Below are 22,641 nucleotides of genomic sequence, written 5' to 3'. Positions count from 1 at the left end.
TTGGGGAAATTAAATGTGGCATGAAACGGAAAGCGCTGTGTGAACGTAAGATTCCTGTTCAACACCACCCAGAATTGGGATGGACAACAGGTTAATCAGATTCACCGGGGTGGGACGGGGGGAAATGCCTGCTCTTGGCATCTGCAATGGTAAGATTTAGAAAACTCGAGGAGGGTATAATATGAATTTCTAAAACTCTCCCACGTTCATAACAAATAGCTATTAATAACGCTTAATCACAAATGCCATTTCCAATATTTGGTGCTGAAAGGTTTTGCCTCGTCTGAAAAGTAGTGGAATTTGACTGCCAGAAACTGATGACCTTTTATCCTAAACTGTGCATCGAGATGGCTTGTTAAGCTCATTAGTATTATATGGTGAATTAGATTAGGCATTTTATGATTTTTCAAAAAAGGCTTTTTTGATATAAAAAAGCAGCAATTTCCTTTTTTGACATTTTTCATTTTTAAGGTAATAAAAATGGCACATGTGTACCATGGCATAATGGATTAATTAAAGAATATTATGTTTATCCTAACTCTTAACCGAGTTGTACATCTTCATAACTCACTCATAAAAATTAATGCATTATCTTATACCATGGGATGATAGATCTTCTATTTTTACCAAACCTGCTCAGAATGCATTGTTCTAAATTGGATTATTCTGAGAAATAGTGAATGCCATATTCCAATATCATCAGTCCAAAATCATATTGTGATCTTAAAATTTTATATTATTATATATAAAATCTAAACCTTCTCCCCACTGTGGCTTTGAATTGCTGGACTCTTCTGGCTTTTGAAGGATCAAGCTACCCCCACCACCTACCCTCACAGGCAGCCTATTTTATATCTTCTCTCATTCACAATGGATTTGTTGTTTAAAAAACACATTCATTGCATCAAAGAGTCACTGGACAATATTTTTGGCTATCCCTTTGTGTCTTGATGGTAGATGTGAATATAAAAGAATATTCATGCAAGATTCATAAAGGCCCCAGATTTCTAAATCAACAGATGAAAAATCCCTAAAAATAATAATGTCCAGATGTTGCTTATTTAAATGAGCTGTTGCCATTTAATGTTGCCAATCACAAAAGTGATAGAATTTGTGAATTTCAAGGTATTCATAATTTACAGAGGATTATAATTTTTATCAAGGGAGCATCCAAGGTGATTAAAATCAGTGATTTCAATAAATACAAATGATTCTTTCACAGAGGCTACCTTTATAAACTTGGCCTCATACCACAAAGCCCACACTTTCACATTGTAGAGTCTTTTTCTTTCCCAGGCCCCCCTTTGGCAGGGAATGTGACCTGCCAGGCCTAAAATGCAGATTATTTTTAATGTGCTACAACTTCAGAATTGGAGGGACTCTTAGAAGTCATATAGAGCCAATTTCTCTTACGGGTAAGAAAACAGAGCTCAAAAATGTTTGACCCAAAGTCTTGCAGCTGAGAAGTAAGTAAGAAGCTTCCAGAATCCAGCCTTCTGAGGTCCACCCACTAAAATTTAGGTTTAGTGTTACTATAATCCCAGGCCCACTGGCATTGCCAAAGGAGACTGGGAGAAATGAAGATTCCCAGGTTCCTTCCCAGACTGGCATACCTGCAGATATGGGGTCTGGGAACCTACACCTGAAACAGATTCTCCCAGCAATCCTGAAACCATCGCTATAATGTATTCCTTGGTCTCAAGTCTCCTAGATACCAAAAAAGTTTCTTTGGTGTGAGACAGGATGAAGGAGTCAGCACACCGTTCTTCATCTTTCAACAGCCCAGGATGCTGTAAAGATTCTGACCCCAACATTACCAGCATTAGGAAACTCCCACGTAAATGGTCATCAAGAGACCTGTTCTTGGTTGCACATCCTCTGCACTGTATGGCAAAGCAAAGACAGGGTATGGTGCCTCTGCACAGCTGGTGATGGGGTGTGAGCCACAGGGGGACATCCTGGGCATACCTCCTATGGTCCAGTTGCAACCAAGGGTCTTGGGTCAGAGTATGTGGTGACACATCTTGAATTTCTAATGGGCACCTGGAATTAGCCCGCTATTCTAAAGGGAAGAGGGTACTGTAGAGGACCCGGTGGGATTCCTTAAAGAAGGGCATGAGGCCAGGCGAGGTGGCTCACACCTGTAACCCCAGAACTTTGGGAGGCCAAGACGGGCTGATCACAAGGCCAGGAGTTCGAGACCAGCCTGACCAATATGATGAAACCCCATCTCTACCAAAAATGCAAAAATTACCGGGCATGGTGGCACGCGCCTATAATTTCAGCTACTCGGGAGGCTGAGGCAGGAGAATCCTTTGAACCCGGGAGGCGGAGATTGCAGTGAGCCAAGATCGCACCACTGCACTCCAGCCTGGGCGACAGAGGGGGACTCCGTCTTGAGAAAAAAAAAGAAAAGGCATGAGGTTTGTGGGGAAATTTTAACTCATAAAGGGCACAGTGCAAATCCAGGGGGCTCCTGCTGCCTGGCACCCAAGCTCCCATGCTATACACATGCCTAACGATACAGGCAGGTTCACTGCCTGGGATGTTCATTTAGTCTTGAGAAAGGGCTACCTGTGGGAGAATTTCCACCCCCAGCTCCTGGCCACTCGTTTACTCGAGCGGCCATCATTTCTACAAATCCTAACAATAATATCTGCACGCCTAGTCCTTCAAAGAGAGAAAGTCACTACATCCTGGTGCTACACTGAGGAAAAAATAGAGTTCTGACCACCCTTGGTAGGTGACACCTGTGTCTCTGTTGGGGAAAGAAATTCATCTCCCTTCTTTCAAAATGCAGCTCCATTCAAGAACATGCCAGCCCTCTGAATTGAATGTTCTTTTTAAAGTTCAGTAATAAAACCTTCAAGGGTTCAAAAAGAAGTGGCTTAAGATCAAATGTGGGCCATTAAAAAAAGCACTTAAGTGGAAATTCTGTTAAACTGGATGTAAACTTTCCCCCACATACCATTTCCAGGCATACGAAGGGACTATATGGTTCATCTAAAAGGACTTCAGGAAAAAGGTGCCTGGTACTGATCACAGTAGTTTCCAGGCCAGCCTTTCCTTAAATGCATCTCATTTAAGTTGAAGATGGAACTGAAGGGCAGATGCTTGGGCTGCAGTCGGACTGAGCTTCAAGACTCTTTTGAAAATCTCTTGGAGGAGGAGGGAGATGTTTTAGGTACAGGGGAAGCAGCACCGTTCTGGCCACTGGAAGGGTCTTCCCTGGCTGAGGCCTCGTGCCTGATCGTGCAGCATCTCAAACACCTCACAGGAAGCTTTTCTTCTGGAAGTTTTACTCTCACCTTCCCCTCTCCACTGCCAACATCAGCTGTAAATACGGAGGCGAGGCCCGAGTCCCATGAAGGGAACTCAGGGAAATACACAGGTGACAGAGGGTGGCTCCCATGAGGGCGAAAGGATGCTGCCATCCTCTGGCCACCAGAAGGACCTAGATGCTGCTTGGAAGACCACACACCCATCTGTGCCTCCCTTCCTCCAACCAGAAGGCTCGCAGCCTCTGCCCCAAGCATATTAGGTGACCAGGGAGAAGAACCAGCTTTTGCATGATGTCTCAGCAAAAACCTGCAGCTTTGGACACATTTTAGGCTCCCTGGGGGTGGAGAGCAAGCTGAGAGCTGTCCAAGCCAGCCTTCCATGGTTAGAGATGGCAGCCACATAAACAGGACCTGAGCCCTGGAGAGATCCACTCACCCTTCACCCCAGCTAGTTCACAGAATCTCCTCCCAGACCCCTCTGCACTGTCAAGAGCCATACAAAAGGGTTTCACCCAGGAGGAACCTCCCTGCCCATTTTCCCCAGGATGTCTTGGCCAACTGGGACTTTGACCAAGAAGAGACAGCCATGGTGACATCTCCTGAAGCAGCCAAAGGCTCTGAGTTCTGTCACCTGGCCCAGGTAGTGGGTTCTGGGACCTGCAGGGCTGACAGGGCACTGTCCTGCTCTCTTCCCAAGACACCAACAAGGACAAAGTCTTCCCCATGACATTCCACTGCCCTTACCAATCAGGGAATCCTACTGCCCTTCCACCTCCACTGCAGCTGCTTTCCTGGACACTGTCAGTCTGGAAGGTAGCATCAAATACTCATCTCTGAAATGGGATAATGACAGTACTTATTATATGAGGTCACTACAGAATTAAATAACATCATGCATATAAATGAACATGGTGCTTGAAGCCCAGTACACAGTCATTAGGTGCTAGCAGCTGCACTCATTGGATTTCCCCGCAAGCTAACCTGCCCTGCCCGACACTGGTCTGGGCCCCATGGAGGCCTCCGGACAGGTGTGAACTCTTATATGCAAGAGGGAGCCAGGAGTTAGCAGGGAAAACACTTCCTGCAGGACAGGGCAGTACTAGGAGCAAACACGGCCACATCTGGCAACAAGAGGGACCAAGGATCCTGCCTGGTTTGCCCCTCAATTAAAGAATGAACATTCGCCATTCCCATGATTAAAAGTCTTGCCTTTGCTTCAGAGGTTTTCAAACATTTTTTTCTACCCACATTTTTTTCAAGTGAAAGTTTTCCAAGGCTGCTCACTGTGTAAAACAGATGTGCACGGAATGACCCCAGAGGCAGGGCTCTGTGTGTCCTGGAGCCCCCAACTCCCACTCCCTGGAGGTTTCTGCTTCATGAATATCCACTGGGAGGGGATTACATTAGACCAGTGGTTCTCAGAGCAGAGTCCCTGGGGCCGCAGAAACAACATTGCCTGGAAATTTGTTAGAAATTCAAATTCTTGGACGATACCCAAGACCTTCTGAATCTGAAAATGTGGGTTGGGGCCTAATGTCGTTTTTTCAAAGCCCTCCACTCAATTCTGACACCTGCCCAAGTTGGAGATCCACGACACTACCCCAGCCATTCATACCTTGGCTACAAATGAGCAGACAACCTCCCCACCCCCGCCTCCAATCACACTGTGTCCTGTGGGGCCAGTCCTGATTTGATTGGCCTGGGAGCAGACCTAGACATTGGCGGGTCTTAAAAGCTCCCTGTGTTGTTATAATTGATAGCCAAGTTTGAGAATTATCCCTCTAGTCTCTTGCTACTCAAAGTGTGGTCCGAGGACCAGCAGCATCAGCATCTCTTGGGAGCCTGTTAAGTATGCAGAATCTCACTCCCCTAGACGTGCTGAATCAGAATCTGCATGCTACCAAGACCCCCAGGGCTCTGTGTGTACATTCCTGACGCCCTGGTCTAGGTCATTCTGTTTAAGACCTACAAAGAAGCTTAGACACCCACCCTTCAGGAAGCAGCCTGCAGCTGCAATGGCCTGAGGCTCTCCAATGTCACCCAGGCTGAGGACTGCAGATAGACATCAGAACCAGTCTCCTCACTCCAAGAGCAGCACTCCTTCCCACACCTATGCAGCCTCCATCTAAGCATGCCTGCCTCAATCTCCCTCACAAGCTTCTCTCAGCCTTCAGTCCCTGTAGGAGTGGAGGGAGGAGTGCGCCCCACCTAAGGAAGCAGGAGTTGAGTTTGGAGGGTCAGGGCAGGGGTATCTTGCAAGAATTCCGCAAACTTCCAAAACCTTCTCTAGGGAGTCTGCCACTCATGGGGGCATTGGCCACCCACTGTCTTGTTACAGGAGACCTGATCATATTTAGGATGTCACATTTCTAAAAACATTGAAGTCATGTTTAAATACACACACACACACACACACACACACACACACACACATATTGGGGCCTAGAGAGGAGAAACAGAAATTTGGTGAATGATTCCCACATACGCCATACTTACACTTTTTAACTGTCAATATTGTCTCAAGTTATATTCTGTTGAGGAATAAAAATTATTCTGTTGAGTTCAGCTCACTCAAGAGCATCATTTTGTACTATTAACTGTTTTCAGACATGAAATAATACACACACATCCACATTAGAAAAACTTTATTATTTTCTTGCAGTATTGCAGGAAGAAAATAAAAATGACTTGGGGGTAGGGAAAATTCAACACATGCACCCCTTCTCGGCCACCTCAGCAAATACTCGTGCCTCTACCTCCCCACCTAAAACTCCCTCTCCTCTGGGCAGCAAGCTCCTCTGTGTTGGGGGCCACACCCCACCCTCTAGAGCTGAGCACAGGGACCCTCAATAAATGCTTAGCTGCTCATTGGCAAGAGATAGTGAAAGACAGGGACCGTCGGAGCAGAAGAGTCAGGGAACTCAAGGTCAAATGAATTTGTGGCCATGTTACCACCACCTGCTGGGCAACCAGGCAGGCAGAGACCAACACCAGGTCAAGACCCAAACTTCATCTTTAAACAGGAAAAAAAAAATCTAATAGCTATCCCTATTTCCAAAATGTATGGGCATAGGTTATCACATACTTCTCCTGCCTCTTCTCAGGCACAAAGCAACTGCCACCCTCACCCCTTCTTCCAGTATTTAGCAAGCACCTACTAAGTACAAGCCCCTTGGCTCAGGCAGCGCTGCACATTTTCAAGGATGAAATGCAAACTCCAAAGTCATTTCTGTCTTTCTTGCAATGTGCTAACATGCCGATCACATTATCATCCTGCAACTCCGATTATCATACTTTCCTTTGTGCAAAATGAATCGAGCCAGAAAACTCTAAGGGTAAGAGTCCAGCTCTGCCAGGCCTAAACCACAGCCAAAAGTTCATGAAAACCACTGTTGTGCCTCACACTGCAGCCGCGTGAAGCCTATTGTTGAAATACAGTAGTTACTGGGGGCTGGCAGGCGGGGGGAATGTCTTGCATTCCCAAACATAAAAGGAGAACCACAATCTCTTTGCCTGAGATAGACGCAAGACCAGCCATTTCCTGCAGCCCCCAACATCCCCTAAGTACTTGGGACTGATGGGTAATTTCCATAATGGACACAAATATGTAAAATCAATTAAGACTTTTCTCCCGTGGAAGAAAGAACAAATAACTATCCACGCTTTGTCCTCTGTATCAAGAAATATCAGAAGGTTCCTGGTACCAAGTCCACACATCCTGGTGGACAGAGAGGGTGGCGAGAAGGGGAGGAGGCAGAGAGAGAGAACTAACCACTGCCTCATCAGTAACAACGCACCCACTGACCATCAGAGCCCGAGAGGCAGAAGGAGTGCCCAAGACAGCCTCTGAGAGATGGGAGAGCAGATCTCTACATTTGGGAAAAAAGTGTTGGGGTGGGCCAAAGGTATCTACACTACGATTCACCCCAAACAACATGCAATCCAAAGAATGAAGGAGAAGGAATCAATCAACAGCTTCCCTTGTAGACCCTGGCTTACTTTCCTCTCGGTTATGGAAATAATTCACTTTTTTAATGCAAGAAGAAGTTATTGATTGGTTTGGCTTTTCTTCTAATCCTGAGGAAATCCTGTGCGTGTCGACATGCCTGCTTCCTAAAACTATCTCCTTCTTAGAGTTGAAAGCTCATCTTGCCATGCAATATAAGGCGTGGGTCTTAGAATTTAAACATAAGAAATAAAGGAAAGCTTAGCTCACCTAACATCTCCTTCCATCTTCATTCTCTCCCTCAATTGGCTTCCTCTCCCAAAGACAACATCACATCTTTGTATAATTACAATTTTTTTTTCTCAACTAGGACCTGACCTCAGGCTTACTAAAAACACCCATAGAAGTCCCCTAGAGGCCTAACAGTGGCTCATGCCTATAACCCTAGCACTTTGGGAGGCCAAGGTGAGAGGACCACTTGAGGTCAGTGGTTCAAGATCAGCCTGGGAAACGTGTCTCTATGAAAAAATGCAAAAAAAGTAGCCGGGTGTGATGGTGCATGCCTGTAGTCCCAGCTACTTGGGAGGCTGACACAAGAGGATGGCTTGGGCCCAGGAAGTCAAGTCAAGGCTGCAGTGATCATACCACTGCACTCAAGCCTGGGCAACAGTGAAACCCTGTCTCAAAAAAAAAAAAAAGAAGAAAAAGAGAAAAAAAAAAACTTCCCTAGAAACAGCAATCTTCAAATGATTTTGTTCATTTAATATGGTAGTGAGGAGTGCAAGATTTGGAGTCACACAGACAGGCACATGTGTCCTGGTTAGGTAACATGTGACTTATACAAGTTACTTATCTTTGCTGAGCCTCAGTTTCTGTGTCTGCAAAATGGATTAGAGAGGAGGTTAAACAGATAAAGCATACAACACTTACCATAGGGCAGGATTGGCAAGGGTTTCCCATAAAGTGCCAGGTGGTAACTATTTTAGGCTTTGCGGGCCACACAGTCTCTGTCTCAACTACCCAACTCTGCCTTTGTAGCATCAATGCAGCCACAGACAACATATAAACAAATAGGAGTGCCTGCATGCCAATAAAACTTTATTATGGGCCCTGAGATTTAAATTTCATACAATGTCCCGGTATCACAAAATATTATTTTTCTTTTGATTTTTTTCAATCATATAAAAATGGAAAAGCCACTCTTAGATCATAGGCCATATGAGAACAGGCAGAACCATACTAAGAGCCACTGCACACCCATGAAGATGGCTGCTAGCATAAAAACGGAAAAAACAAGTGCTGGCAAGGGTGTGGAGGAAATGGAGGCCTGGCACGCTGCTGGCAGAAATGCCAAATGGTGCAGCCACTATGGAAAACAGTATGGCGGTTCCACAAAAAATTAAACATGGAATTACCATAGATCCCGCAATTCCACCCAAAAGAATTAAGAGCGGGGTCTTGAAGAAACATATAGGCCCAAACAAATTTACAAGAAAAAAACAAACAAACCCATCAAAAAGTGGGTGAAGGATATGAACAGACACTTCTCAAAAGAAGACATTTATACAGACAACAAACATATGAAAAACAGCTCAACATCACTGGTCATTAGAGAAATGCAAATCGAAACCACGAAGAGATACCATCTCATACCAGTTAGAATGGCTATCATTAAAAAGTCAGGAAACAACAGATGCTGGCGAGGCTGTGGAGAAATAGGAATGCTTTTACATGGTTGGTAGGAGTGTAAATTAGTTCAACCATTGTGGAAGACAGTGTGGTAATTCCTCAAGGATCTAGAACCAGAAATACCATTTAACCCAGCAATCCCATTACTGGATATATACCCAAAGGATTATAAATCATTCTACTACAAAGACACATGCACACATATATTTGTTGCAGCACTATCTACAAAGTAAAGACTTGGAACCAACCCAAATGCCCATCAATGATAGACTGGATAAAGAAAATGTGGCGCATATACACCATGGAATACTATGCAGCCATGAAAAAGGATGAGTTCATGTCCTTTGCAGGGACATGGATGAAGCTGGAAACCATCATTCTCAGCAAACAACACAGGAACAGAAAACCGAACACCACATGTTCTCACTCATAAGTGGGAGTTGAACAACGAGAACACATGGACACAGGGAGCAGGACATCACACACCAGGGCCTGTTGGTGGGTGGGGGGCAAAGGGAGGGAGACCATTAGGACAAATACCTAATACATGCAGGGCTTAAAACCTAGATGATGTGTTGATGGGTGCAGCAAACTACTGTGGCACATGTGTACCTATGTAACAAACCTGCACATTCTGCACATGTATCCCAGAACTTAAAGTAAAATTTTTTAAAAAAGAAACCTATAAACCCACATTTACAGCAGTATTATTCATAAGAGTGATGAGGTGGAAGCAGCCCAAGTGTCTATTGATGGGTGAGTGGATAAACAACATAGGGGGCCGGGTGCAGTGACTCATGCCTGTAATCCCAGCACTTTGGGAGGCTGAGGCTGGCAGATGATTCGAGCCCAGAAGTTCAAGTGCAGCCTGGGCAACATAGAAAGATCCCATATCTACAAAAAAATTTTTTAATTAGTAGTGGTGTGCACGTGTAGTCCCAGTTACTTAGAAGGCTGAGGCAGGAAAATTGCTTCAGCCCAGGAGTTCAAGGCTGCAGTGAGCTATGATCATGCCACTGCACTCCAGCCTGGAGAACAAAAGTAAGATCCTGTCCCAAAATAAAAGAAAAGCGAACAAAAAATAAAATAAAATGTGGTATATACATACTGTATAGCAGAATCTTTTTCAGCTTTAAAAGGGAATGAAATTCTGTCACAGGCCACAATATGGATGAACCTTGAGGACATTCAACTAAACAAAATAAGCCAGTCATAAAATGTCAAATACTATATGGTTCCATTATATAAAGTACCTAGAGTAGTCAAATTCACAGAGACAGACAGGTGCATAGTGGATGCCACGACCTGGAATGGGTAGGGAGAATGGGGAGTTATTTAATGGGTATAGAGTTTCCGTTTCAAAACGTTCTAGAGATGGGAGGTGGTGACAGTTGCACAGTGATGTAACTATTTAATGCCCCTGAACTCTAAACTTTAAAATGGTCAAGATAGTAAGTTTTATATTACGTGTATTTTATCGCAATTGTTTTAAATTTTTAAAAGTTAAAAAAAAAAAACCAACACACACAGGCAGTGTGCTGGATGTGACTCACAGGCTGTAGCCTTGGCATAGAGGCATAAGAGCAACGTAACAAACACCCCTAAAAAATGAGCAGGATAGACATTGGGGGTCCTATGAGAAAAGAGGGCTCAGAGGTGACTGAAGAAAATTCTAATTCACTCACAAAAGTATTTACCAGGCACCCACTCTGGAGCCAATAATCATCCAGGCATAGACACAGAAATAAAGAGAGAAGCACCCCTGGGCCTCATGAGCCAACCCTTGCATCCCATGTGTGGCCATCCAGGGGAAGTCGGCCTGTGCACACGTGCAGGAAAGCACAGGGGCCCCCGGGGTGGTCCAGCCTCTCAGGCACTCGCATGGCTCATACGTGGAGGTATGCCCTCCTTGGAGTGGTCAGTGATCTTGTCAGGGACAGAAAAGTTCAATGACTACAAGGGTGAGTTTAATTATATGTTGTCGCTGACTAGCAGTGGTTACGATGGTACAATTACACATGTAATTTATCAGCAAGATACTTGCATACATAATAAACCAAAAGCAAAACGTTAAATTTCAGTGGAAGCTAAAAATATAAAACCGGGCCATGGTGCAAAACAGTCTCACTTGTGAGGGGGTGGAGGAGAAAAACCACAGGCCTCCCCTCCCGTTTAAGGGCTGGCTGTCCCCACCCACCCGCCGTGATCACGTGACATCCATCTCAGGAATGCGTTCTCCAAACGCCAAGCAAATCCCAAGCCCCCAGTGATGTGTCAACAATGCTCCTTCACAAAGGAATGGGATGGAGAAGTTGGCTTAGGAAACTCACCACCCTTTCTAACATTCTCTGAACTTGCTAACCAAAGTCCCAAGGGATGCTGGAAAGACCACATGCCTGGCAACATCTTGGGGTTCCTAGCACTGGTATGAGACTGAGAGGAAAAGGCTAATTATCTGAAAATGGCCTACATTTTCATTAATCTTCAATAAAGATGGAGAAAGAGGGAAAGATGATGGAATAGAGGAAATGAAAATAACAACGGTGCCATGCTTGTACTAAATGCCTACTTTGAACCAGGCAGTGTTTTAAGTGCATCACACAGTGTAATCTACCAGACTGTCATGTTGTTCCCAATTTACAGATGAGAAAACTGAGGTGCAAGTCCCTTGACACTGGGTCAGACAGCTACTGAATGGTGGAGCCAGGGTTCCAACCCAGGAAATCTGCTTCCAAAGCCTATACCTTTGCTATGCATTGTCAGACATAGAGGTCATTTATCTTTCTTCTTTAGTACATTCTCACTGGTACTGCTATGATGTCCATGGTAATATAGTTTAAAAGTCAAGGTGAGGTAACTTGGACCACTCTTGTCACTGAGAATAAGTTTTCCAATAGATGGGTACATTGCATACACCATGCCAGAACTTGGGAACCCCACTCCCCAGAGCCTCAGCCTATCCCCTCAAGACAGCTGACCTAATAGGACTGAGCAGTGGCAAGTCCCACAGAGACCAAGGCATGGCAGGTCTGAAGAGGACACACAAAAATCTCCAGAAGAACATGGAATACAGTGCAGATTGCAGAGGTTTGCCCAGGAGACGGACATCCAGTCACATGGGCAGGAAGTCCTTTTAGCCTCATAAATCCCTCATCCACATCCTACTTAGAAAGAGATCATCTTCGCCTATGTGACCTCCACGCCTTCAGTCCCAGTCATCTGTGTATGTGCCCTTGTGGATTTTTAAAGACATTTTTATAACAGGGTGGTTTTCAGTTCACAGAGGTTGCCTAGCACAGTTCTAGACATATTTTTTCCATTTTAAAACACTAGACTAAAAGAAAATGCCTTGTTATAACTGATCATTAGATTTTGAAAATAAAGATTTCAAAAAATGTTTGGGAGGCCAATGAATGAATAGATGGTAAAAGTGAGATTTCATTTGGATCAATGAGCCCAATATTCTAAGGTACATGTTAGGGCTTGAGATAGAGACCCATCCATCCACCCACTCATCCATTCATCCATCCATCCATCCTCCATCCATCCTCCCATCCACCCATCAACCCATCCACCCATCCATCAATCCATCCATCCATCCACCCACCCATCCAGCCACCCACCCACCCATCCATCCATCCTCCCATCCACCCATCAACCCATCCACCCATCCATCAATCCATCCATCCATCCACCCACCCATCCAGCCACCCACCCACCCATCCATCCACTCATCCATCCATCCATCCATCCATCCACCCACCCACCCATCCAGCCACCCACCCATCCATCCACCCACCCATCCATCCATCCATCCACTCATCCACCCATCCATCCATCTATCCATCCATCCATCCATCCACTCATCCACCCATCCATCCATCTATCCATCCATCCATCCATCCATCCATCCATCCATATACCCATTCATCTATCTACCCATCCACCCACCCATCCAACCACCCATCTATCCATCCACCCACCCATCTATTCATCCATCCACCCATCTATCCATCTATCCATCCTCCATCAATCCACCCATTTATCCACCCATCCATCCATCTGTCTATTCATCTATCCATCCATCCATTCATCTATCCATTTATTTATGCATCCATCCATTCACCCACCCATCCACCCATCCATCTACCCACCTACCCACCCACCCATCCACTCATCTATTCATCCGTCCACTCATCCATCCAGCCATCCATTCATCAATCCATCCATCCATCACCCTACCCACCTACCCCTCCACCCATCTATCCATCCATCCATCCATCCATCTATGTATCCATCCTCCCATCCATCCATCTAGTCACCAAAGCTTTATTGAGAAGCTATTGTGCATCAGGCACCATTTCAGGAACTGAGGAAATCACAAGGAACAAAACACATAAGCCCCTACCCTCACCACTCTTATGTCGCAGTAGGAGAGACAGACCAGAAACCAGTAAAGGAGTAGGTCACTAAAATGCTTCCTGCACCACACAACACGACGGATTCCAAATCTTCCTAACACAAAGGTAAATCAGAGCCATTTCCTCATTTGCTGTTATCATCAAGGATCAGTTGTAAAAACAAGCAAGAGTGTCTCATATGGAAATGTTAACAGTACAAAACTGTATTCCAATGTGGCAGAATTATCTAAGGGCAAATACTGCAGGCAATATTTTTATGACAGAAGCTTTATTTCTCATTATCTATATCCTTGATTTAAATATATACATGTATGTGGGTGCACACGTATCAAGATTCAAGTATTTCAATATAAATTTTGTATTCAAAATACTTTTCCTGATTTCAGTTGATTGCATATTTCGAGCCAAAGTTGCAGCAGTAGTTTTTGTTCCAAATCAAAAACAAGGATTTCTCTCTCTCTGTCTCTCTCCTTCTCTCTCTCTTTCTCTCTCTGTCTGTCTTTCTGTCTCTCTCTCTCTCTCTCTCTGTCTCTCTCTCTCTCTCTTTCTCTGTCTGTCTCTCTCTCTCTCTTTCTCTGTCTGTCTCTCTCTCTCTCCTATGCTCAACAATCTCTCCTTGCTCCCCCACCCTCTAGCCCTAAGGAGCCCAAATACTCATGCTGCCTTCCAGGCTGAGTGGTACCAAGGGCAAAACCTGTTTCTTCCCATTTATTTTTCTGTTGGAGGTCTCTGGGGCTGTAAGGACTGTGGTGCTGGCTGAAGCCACATCACACAAAGGCTCTGAGATAGAAGGACAAAACTTCCCACTTTGATTTGAGTGTGTAATTGTTTGAATACATCTCGCCCGCACTACAATAATGTCATCTTTGGTTGACACAGATTTTAAAGCCCTTTGAAAAGGTGGAATGTTATCAATCATGAGCGTGATTATAATGGGATTTAAGTGGAAGACGCTAAGATTCAGGCCCTCGCTTGGGCCAGGTTCATGACAGAGGAGGAGGGAGAGAGGAGGAAGAGGGCTGTATTTCAGCCAAGGAAAGGATGCCCTGCGTCGTCTTCACCCACACATCTTCTCTCCCAAAGCCAAAGACTTCCGAAGAAGCACCATGAAACTCTGGAACTCCGACAGGAATTCCCCGACATGCCAAAAATATCTGCTCGTTTTCCTATAGGTTAGACCAACAAGAGCTGATTTGGCCCCCCAGGGGACATATGGCGATTTCTGGAGTTATTTTGATTGTCACAATGGAGGAAGTGTTGGTGGAGGCAGGCTATCAGCATCTAGTGGGCAGAGACCAGGGATGTTGCAAACATTCTACAGTGCATGGGAGGGCCCTGCAACCAATCACTATCCAGTCCAAAATTTCAATAATGCCAAATGTGAAAGACCCAGAGAGGCTGGGCCACAGCTAGAGGAGTGGATGGGTCAGAGAGGGGCATTTGTGGGGAAGCGGTTTAAAGCCACTTCCACTGGCTCGGCTATACCTCCGATTCACCGGCAGACAGAGGCAGGTGACAGAGGGGAGGAAAAAACCAAATTGCTTCCTACTTTGCCTTTCAATCTAAAACACACCTTCCTTATTACGCATCAGAAGGGACTGGAAACCCGACATTTTTTTTTTTCTTCTTTTTCAAGGCAAAACAATCCAGGCCCAATAAAAACAAAATAATCTCTCTGACAGATCACTGGGATGGTTGGACCTTTCTCCTGACAAATCACAACAGGGCCTACAGATGTGGAGTTCACCCATCAAGCCCAGTCACATGCCCAGGATTACTAAGGCAAAGAATTGTGAATTTCATTAAATATGTTAAAGGGGAAAAAATCAGCTTTGAAAAATAGTAATCCTGTCTTTCAACAAAAATATTATAGGAAGCTATGAATTTGGTAGATCGGAATAGGGTGTTGGTACATGTTTTACTAAGGTAATATAATGGTACACTATTATTAGATCACATTAATCATTACTGTGCCAACGGCACTGACAGCCCCACTGAAAAGGATTGAAAGGCCTGGTAATGGATATAAATTACCCATTGTGTGATAAAAGGATTTTTACTAAGAAGGTAAGAATAAAACAGCAAATTTCTAATATAACTGTTGTGTAAAAATCAAAATAAAAGTAATCCACGGTCAGGAATATCCACAAAATCAGAAGTAAGCACTTTTCCAGCAAGATAAAGTCACAATAAAAAAATATATATTCAGTACAACATAAAATTAATTTCTGAGTGCATAATTCTGCTATCAATTTCCCTGGTTTATGTAGTGACCTCTGAGATGTGTGGTCAGGAGAAGGTGGGCTGGGCTAATTACATCCGAGGGTGAGTTTACAGAGATATCAGGGGCAGCCTCAGATGAGGCCACCAAAGATATCAAATACATATGTCACCCTTTGTTTTGTATTTTAAGTTTGTATCAGCTCCCATGCCGGAAATACACCCCGTCGGGAGTTTGCGATCTGGAGTCTGATTGAGGTGACAAACACGGAGCAGCTTTGGGACATGATTTGTCCAAGACTGGGCCAAGCCACTGAGTCACCTGGTGAGTGATGGGGAGCCCGACCACAGGTGGCACTTGGACAAGGTCACTCGGCCTTTAGCAAAAGCCCCACCAGCTCTCAGCCCTGGTTCCAGGCTGCTGGCTGGCAGACAGGGACTCAGGGTGTCACGCAAGAGAGAAAGAAGTCACCCTTGTTGGGCTTTGCCTCATGGGGGAACCTGTTCAGAGACTCAAGAACATGTCTCCACATTGTAGTTCACCCCACCCACAAGATATGGAACCCATGCTACCTCCCAGACACCTGTGACTCTGGAAGTTTCTCCATAGCTCTGCATAAGGATCAGCAGCCCAGAGAAGGCAGCCTGGACTTCCCCACAAACTCAGACAGACACCAGTTCAACAAACTACAAATCGATGGTCCTTACCAGGCAAGTCTTAAAGCAATGGATCTCCCTCCTGGTTGAAGGATATTCTTAAAGCCGTGGTGGTCAGGAACTGCAAAAATAAGACCTGTTAGAAACTGTAAATGTCACATAAGTCGACTTCAGTAAGTCACATAAACAGCATTCATCCAAAGTAACAATTTGCTGGGTTAGTTGAGAGCCTAAAAACCTTGAATAGCCCCACTGCCCCCAATTCTTTGAGCAATTTAAAAAATGGGAACTATGTGACCTTTGCTGCAATGAACCAAATTTCCTCAGCTTGTTTTCAGTGGGAAATTGCCACCTGCGCAAAAAGAACTTCTAACCATCTCTTATCTTCTCTATATGGGACAGAAGAAATAGGAGCTAATATTATAAGGGCTCTCTCTCTCTCCCTCTCTCTCTCTCACTGTCTCTCTTCTTTAGAATTCTCAGAGTGAAGAAGTACCCAAGGGTTCTTGCTTTTTCCATGATTTATGGAGCCCTCTACAGTAGACCAAAATTCCACCCAAATTTCAACTGGCCAAGCCTGTTTGGTAGCCAGTGGATACAGAATGGGAATCTGCAACTGACTGAGGCTTAGAGATATTGTGTTTGGCATCAAAGTCCTCTCTCCCGAACCCAGACCAGGAAAGCAGCAGCCAGTGAGATTTTCTACTTCTTCATTCTGTGTTATCACTGATGTAAGTCCCACATGGGTGATCTCACCTCCTACGGCATGCTCAGAGGTGATAAAGGACAAGAAGGAAAGCTGGGATGTTCATCTATGATGGATGCAGAGCTGCTGGCTAGGGGGTAATCAAGGAAGGCCAGCCCCCAGCCTGTGATCTCCAGCCCACTCCTCACCCAGTGCAATTCGGATTCTCATTTGTTTTGCCATGTCACGGAAGGGATGTTATGAGGCAAACATAAGTTCCCTTAATAAATTATATTTTACTGAAAGTGAAGCTGTAAATTCTGATCACAGAGGTAGAATTTTGCTATGGATTCAGAAAATCTGATTCTGCCCATGGAAAACCAGAAGATACATTTGGAGGACTGGTGGCAGCCCCAGCCGAAGAAGTTTGTACTGATTGAACCACTGGCTTGCAACACTTCATTCAACTCCAAGGCTGATTTCTGGCAACCAAAAAGGTGTTTGCTGACTGAATGCTCGAAAAGTGTTTTCTCAGGGTGCCACAGGGAAGCTGCTGTCTGTAAACACATTTCTACCTGCCTATCTTGAGACATAAAGCAAAAGCTGACGTCTCAACCATCTCCAACATGGAAAGAAATTACATCTCAGTGTCTGTCTGTCTGTCTCTCTCTCTTCCCTGAACTAGATGATCTTTTGCATTTTTTTTTTGTTTTTTTCCCCGTGTCACTCAAAATCTAAGGAGTGAGGAACAAATGCCCAATGCTACACTTTCCAAGGTTCTGTCCTATCGCTGAGCTAAACAGGTCCCCAGCACCCAGTTGGCTCTGAAAACACTTATTTGCTTTGCTCTAAGACCTCCTTATGTTTAGGGAGGGGGTTGCAGGAGATGGGAGACACACTCAGATTTTATATCTAAGCTCATGACTTGCAAAATTCTAGGACTATTCTCCAGGGGCCATTCACTTAGAAGCCCTGTAAATTCCAATGACAGGAGAACACAGAGAGGCTTCATCGGGGGAAGTCCCACACCGGTTTGTCCAGCTTCACGCCATTGATCAGAACACCGTCTCCTGCAGTTGGCACCGGGGCAGTGATGGGCACAAACCCCTCAGGTTCTATGCTTTAAATCATGAAAGGGCCCAGCACAAGCCTCGTGGCTACATTGGAGGCTGTGCTCTTCCAGCGGATTAGTGGGCTTATGCAAGGGTGTCTGACCTGCGTGGGCAAGGTTAGCCCAACACGCCAGCAGGGCAGCTGACAAGTACAGCCTCACTGGGCCCTTAGGAAAAGAAATCAAGTTAGTTCCATCTGTGCCTTTCTGATCCAGTCTAAACAGGAGGAGGCTCCTGGTGTCTGATGTTGTTACAGTCACTGCGGGTCGGGGAAAGGTGACTCCATCCGACCACAGATGCTCTCATGATGCAGGGTGAGGAGGAAGGGAAGCACCAGCAGAGTCATTCTGTCTTCCTCAATGAAAGAAACAGCTCTTTTGGTGCAAGTAAGTGACTTGTATTTAGAGATAACACGGTCAGTGGCATAACCAGAAGCAGCCTGGACGTGAGGCCTCCCCTCGCTCTGTCCCCCACAGGGACCCCAAGCTGAGGGGCCACCCAGGAGACTCTATCTACGAGCCCAGTTTGGTACAGCTTAGAGTAGGGGTGGGAAGGGGAAGATTGCAAAGGCGACAAAAAGCATGGTATGAACTAAGTGGGGGTTGGGTAGCCCCCACCTCATCAAAGTAAGGGAACCTCCACAGGTGCGTTTTCAGTGCTTGAAATTCCACTTGCTGTACACTGATGGCTCCTGCTTCCCTCTTAAGCACAGATAAGGCTCCCACGCAGCCCTCCCCAGCAACATGGATGAGCTTAGGAGGCCTGTTCACTCAGTGGCTTGGAGACTCCCTTCCCAGCACCTGTGGTGCACTGGGGCCTCTGGGGTAGGTCAGGGGCCAAGCAGGTCTGCCCATCAGATACAGAAACCACCCATCGTGTGAAGGTCCCGGTTGCCAGGACAAGGAGCACATCAAAGGCAGGACACCGGGAGTGGGGCAGAGTTGAGTCAAGCCCTTAAGCAAGTGCAGGCAGGGCCCTGGTGGAGACAGGGCTGGAGGCCAGGAAAGGGCACAGAAGTGCAACAGAGTGGCCGCAACTTCCAGAAAGGGGAGTGAGAAGGTTTGCAGGGGCTAAGGAAGGGAAGGCTGAATGGCCATTTCCTGGGTGGACCCTGGCTGGAGTACAGCAGGGATGCAGGGCGCTGGGGAGCGAGGAGGGAGAAAGGGAGACTTCCTAGAGCCAGAGGTACTTCCAAGGCCTCTCTGAGGAAGGGGAGACAAGAGCAGGGGTGGAAAGTTCTCAGAGAGGGACTTCAAAGGGGAAGTGGGAGCACAGGAAGATATGGGGGGCACCAACCAAGCAAGGAAGCGGAACGTGCCTCGGCAGCTCTGACCCACCCTGACACACAGTGGGCCTACCCCGAGTCCACACACCCCCATCCCTGTGAATTCCACAGGCAAGGCAGGTCCCACCCAGCAGCCCAGCCGTGTTCACTGAATGAGCCCCACTGAACGCAGACATACCAGCTAGCCCTGCACGGGCCCCTCTGTCCACCAAAGCAGGAGGCCACAAGGGCTCCCCACAGGGGATGGGGCACCCTGCTCCCTCCCATATCGTCCCAGAGCTGCCTACACAGGAGCTCTGAAGGAGCCAGAAAAACCCTCCCTGAGCAAAAGCCCAGCCTGCCCGACTCAGACCCATGGGCTCTGAGGGAGAGGGTGATTGGCCAGTCAAGAGATGAGCAGAGACAGGGTACCCCCAGCATCACCATGGCTCTGAGATGGGCCCTGAGTTTAGCACAGAGCGGTCCTCCAGGCCAGCGAGTTTCCTGCCTGTGGGCAGTGCACACCTGTCTCCACCCCACACCATGACAATTTGGAGGATATGAGAGCAGCAATGAATGTCACCATCACTGAGGCCACAGCAAACCCCGGGCACATGCAGAGGACAGTCCAGCACTTGGGGAAAGGGTGGTGTCAGACTCTCCTCCCAGCCCCTCACCTCTGTCGGAGGACCTATGTGAATGGGAGGGAGTAGGGGAGGGAAGTTAAGACAGAAGGATGGAAGGAGGACAGACGGGAGGATGGGAATGGAAGGATGGAGGAAAGATAGAGTAGAGAGGGAGGAGAGAAGGAGAGAAGGATGAAGATGGATGCAAAAATGGAAGTGGGAGGGAAAACAAAAGTAAGGGGGGCAGGAGGAAAGAGAGGGTCTGAAGGTGGAAGGGAGGATGAAAGAAAAGGGGCGGATGGAAGGGTGAAAGTGCAGATGGACAGATGGAGGCGAGGCGGATGGAAGGATGAAAGTGCAGATGGAAGGATGGAGGCGAGGCGGATGGAAGGGTGAAAGTGCAGATGGAAGGATGGAGGTGAGGCGGATGGAAGGGTGAAAGTGCAGATGGAAGGATGGAGGTGAGGCGGATGGAAGGGTGAAAGTGCAGATGGACAGATGGAGGTGAGGCGGATGGAAGGGTGAAAGTGCAGATGGAAGGATGGAGGTGAGGCGGATGGAAGGGTGAAAGTGCAGATGGAAGGATGGAGGTGAGGCGGATGGAAGGGTGAAAGTGCAGATGGAAGGGTGAAAGTGCAGATGGAAGGATGGAGGTGAGGCGGATGGAAGGGTGAAAGTGCAGATGGACAGATGGAGGTGAGGCGGATGGAAGGGTGAAAGTGCAGATGGAAGGATGGAGGCGAGGCGGATGGAAGGATGAAAGTGCAGATGGAAGGATGGAGGCGAGGCGGATGGAAGGGTGAAAGTGCAGATGGAAGGATGGAGGCGAGGCGGATGGAAGGGTGAAAGTGCAGATGGAAGGATGGAGGTGAGGAGGATGGAAGGGTGAAAGTGCAGATGGAAGGATGGAGGCGAGGCGGATGGAAGGGTGAAAGTGCAGATGGAAGGATGGAGGTGAGGCGGATGGAAGGGTGAAAGTGCAGATGGAAGGATGGAGGCGAGGCGGATGGAAGGGTGAAAGTGCAGATGGAAGGATGGAGGTGAGGCGGATGGAAGGGTGAAAGTGCAGATGGAAGGATGGAGGCGAGGCGGATGGAAGGATGAAAGTGCAGATGGAAGGATGGAGGCGAGGCGGATGGAAGGGTGAAAGTGCAGATGGAAGGATGGAGGTGAGGCGGATGGAAGGGTGAAAGTGCAGATGGAAGGATGGAGGTGAGGCGGATGGAAGGGTGAAAGTGCAGATGGAAGGATGGAGGTGAAGTGGATGGAAGGGTGAAAGTGCAGATGGAAGGATGGAGGTGAGGCGGATGGAAGGGTGAAAGTGCAGATGGAAGGATGGAGGTGAGGAGGATGGAAGGGTGAAAGTGCAGATGGACAGATGGAGGTGAGGCGGATGGAAGGGTGAAAGTGCAGATGGAAGGATGGAGGTGAGGCGGATGGAAGGGTGAAAGTGCAGATGGAAGGATGGAGGTGAGGCGGATGGAAGGGTGAAAGTGCAGATGGAAGGATGGAGGTGAGGCGGATGGAAGGGTGAAAGTGCAGATGGACGGATGGAGGCGAGGCGGATGGAAGGGTGAAAGTGCCGATGGACAGATGGAGGCGAGGCGGATGGAAGGGTGAAAGTGCAGATGGAAGGATGGAGGTGAGGCGGATGGAAGGGTGAAAGTGCAGATGGACAGATGGAGGCGAGGCGGATGGATGGGAGGAAAGGTGCGAGGGCTGCTTCAATTTCCCCTCCTGGCCCATGTTCCATTCTCTCCTGCGGGAGGTGGAGTGTATTCCTGGGGAGACACAGGATGGCCCTTCCCCGGATGGGTCACTGGGAGGTCTGGCAGCAGGAGCAGGGGCTGTCTGCGGAGGCATCTGAGTGAGTGGCAATTGGGAGCCAGGGAAACTACTTTCCTTCCAGAAAAGAGTTGGGCAAGGAGGATTTGGAGAGAAAGCCAGTCCGGCTCCTTCGGCCCTATGCCCAGGGAAGGACATGGTTTAGAGCTCCAGAGGGGAAACAGCTGGGTGCCCAACTAAGTCTCCCCACAGACGACACTTGAGTGCAGTGGCTCCCAAGCAACGCCTCTGAACCCCCTCTACCAAGAGCAGGCTCTCTGCGTCCCAAGGTACACAGAGCGTCTTCTCCAGTGCGCACCCCCTGGGTGCTGGCAACTTCCTCCCATGGTTCTGAGACCTCCTCCCAGCCCACAGCTTGATATTCTCAAGTTCCACTAGCAACAAGGACCCTACCAAAAAACCGCAGCTCCTCCAACCGGATCTGGAAGTTTTCTCCAAGTACTGAGTGATTCTCTCTTTCTCAGAGAACGCTGGGGGATGAACACGGCCCCAAATGACACACCCATTGTTGCTACAGATTTCCAACAGGAAGGGGGTCCTGGTGTGGAAAGCTCCCAGGGAGCTTTCTGTCGGAGAATCAGCCACTCACTCAACCATTATCCACCCAGCACCCCTGCAGTCAGGCTCTATTCTATTTCTGGGGATCCAGTGATAAACATCGTGTCCACCTGCATGGAGCTCATGTTTCTGAGACCAGATTCAAATGAAAGACAAAAGTAAAATATGCCAGCAAACAACAATCTCTAAGAAGATAATAAAGCTGGAGGAAGTGACAGTGACAATCAGAGAAGACCTCTCTAAGGAAGCAACATCTGGCAAGGGACCGGAATAAAGTAAGGGAGTGAGCCCTGCGAGAATGTGGGCAACAGCGGTACAGGAAGAGTGAACAGCAAGT

The 22,641-nt window shown here is 47.1% G+C and overlaps 1 protein-coding gene across 15 annotated transcripts in view; it reads right to left on the bottom strand.

The window, feature by feature from the left end:
- Nucleotides 1–22,641, bottom strand: part of ZNF536 (zinc finger protein 536) — a 489,498-nt gene that overhangs the window by 413,477 nt on the left and 53,380 nt on the right. For 11 of the 15 annotated variants that reach the window (XM_055103794.2, XM_055103798.2, XM_057300667.2 and 8 more), the window contains exon 2: nt 16,266–16,335. The exons of 1 other annotated variant lie outside the window; for it this stretch is intronic. The gene's annotated coding sequence lies outside the window, so the exon portion shown is untranslated. Of the gene's footprint in view, nt 1–4,025; nt 4,115–16,265; nt 16,336–22,641 lie in introns of all 15 variants that reach the window. 3 more of the 15 variants (XM_063599531.1, XM_063599534.1, XM_063599529.1) reach the window with 1 other exon arrangement.

Source organism: Pan paniscus, chromosome 20 (assembly GCF_029289425.2).
Source record: "Pan paniscus chromosome 20, NHGRI_mPanPan1-v2.0_pri, whole genome shotgun sequence".
Classification (NCBI taxonomy): Eukaryota; Metazoa; Chordata; class Mammalia; order Primates; family Hominidae; genus Pan; species Pan paniscus.
This window is presented reverse-complemented; position numbering and strand designations above follow the sequence as displayed.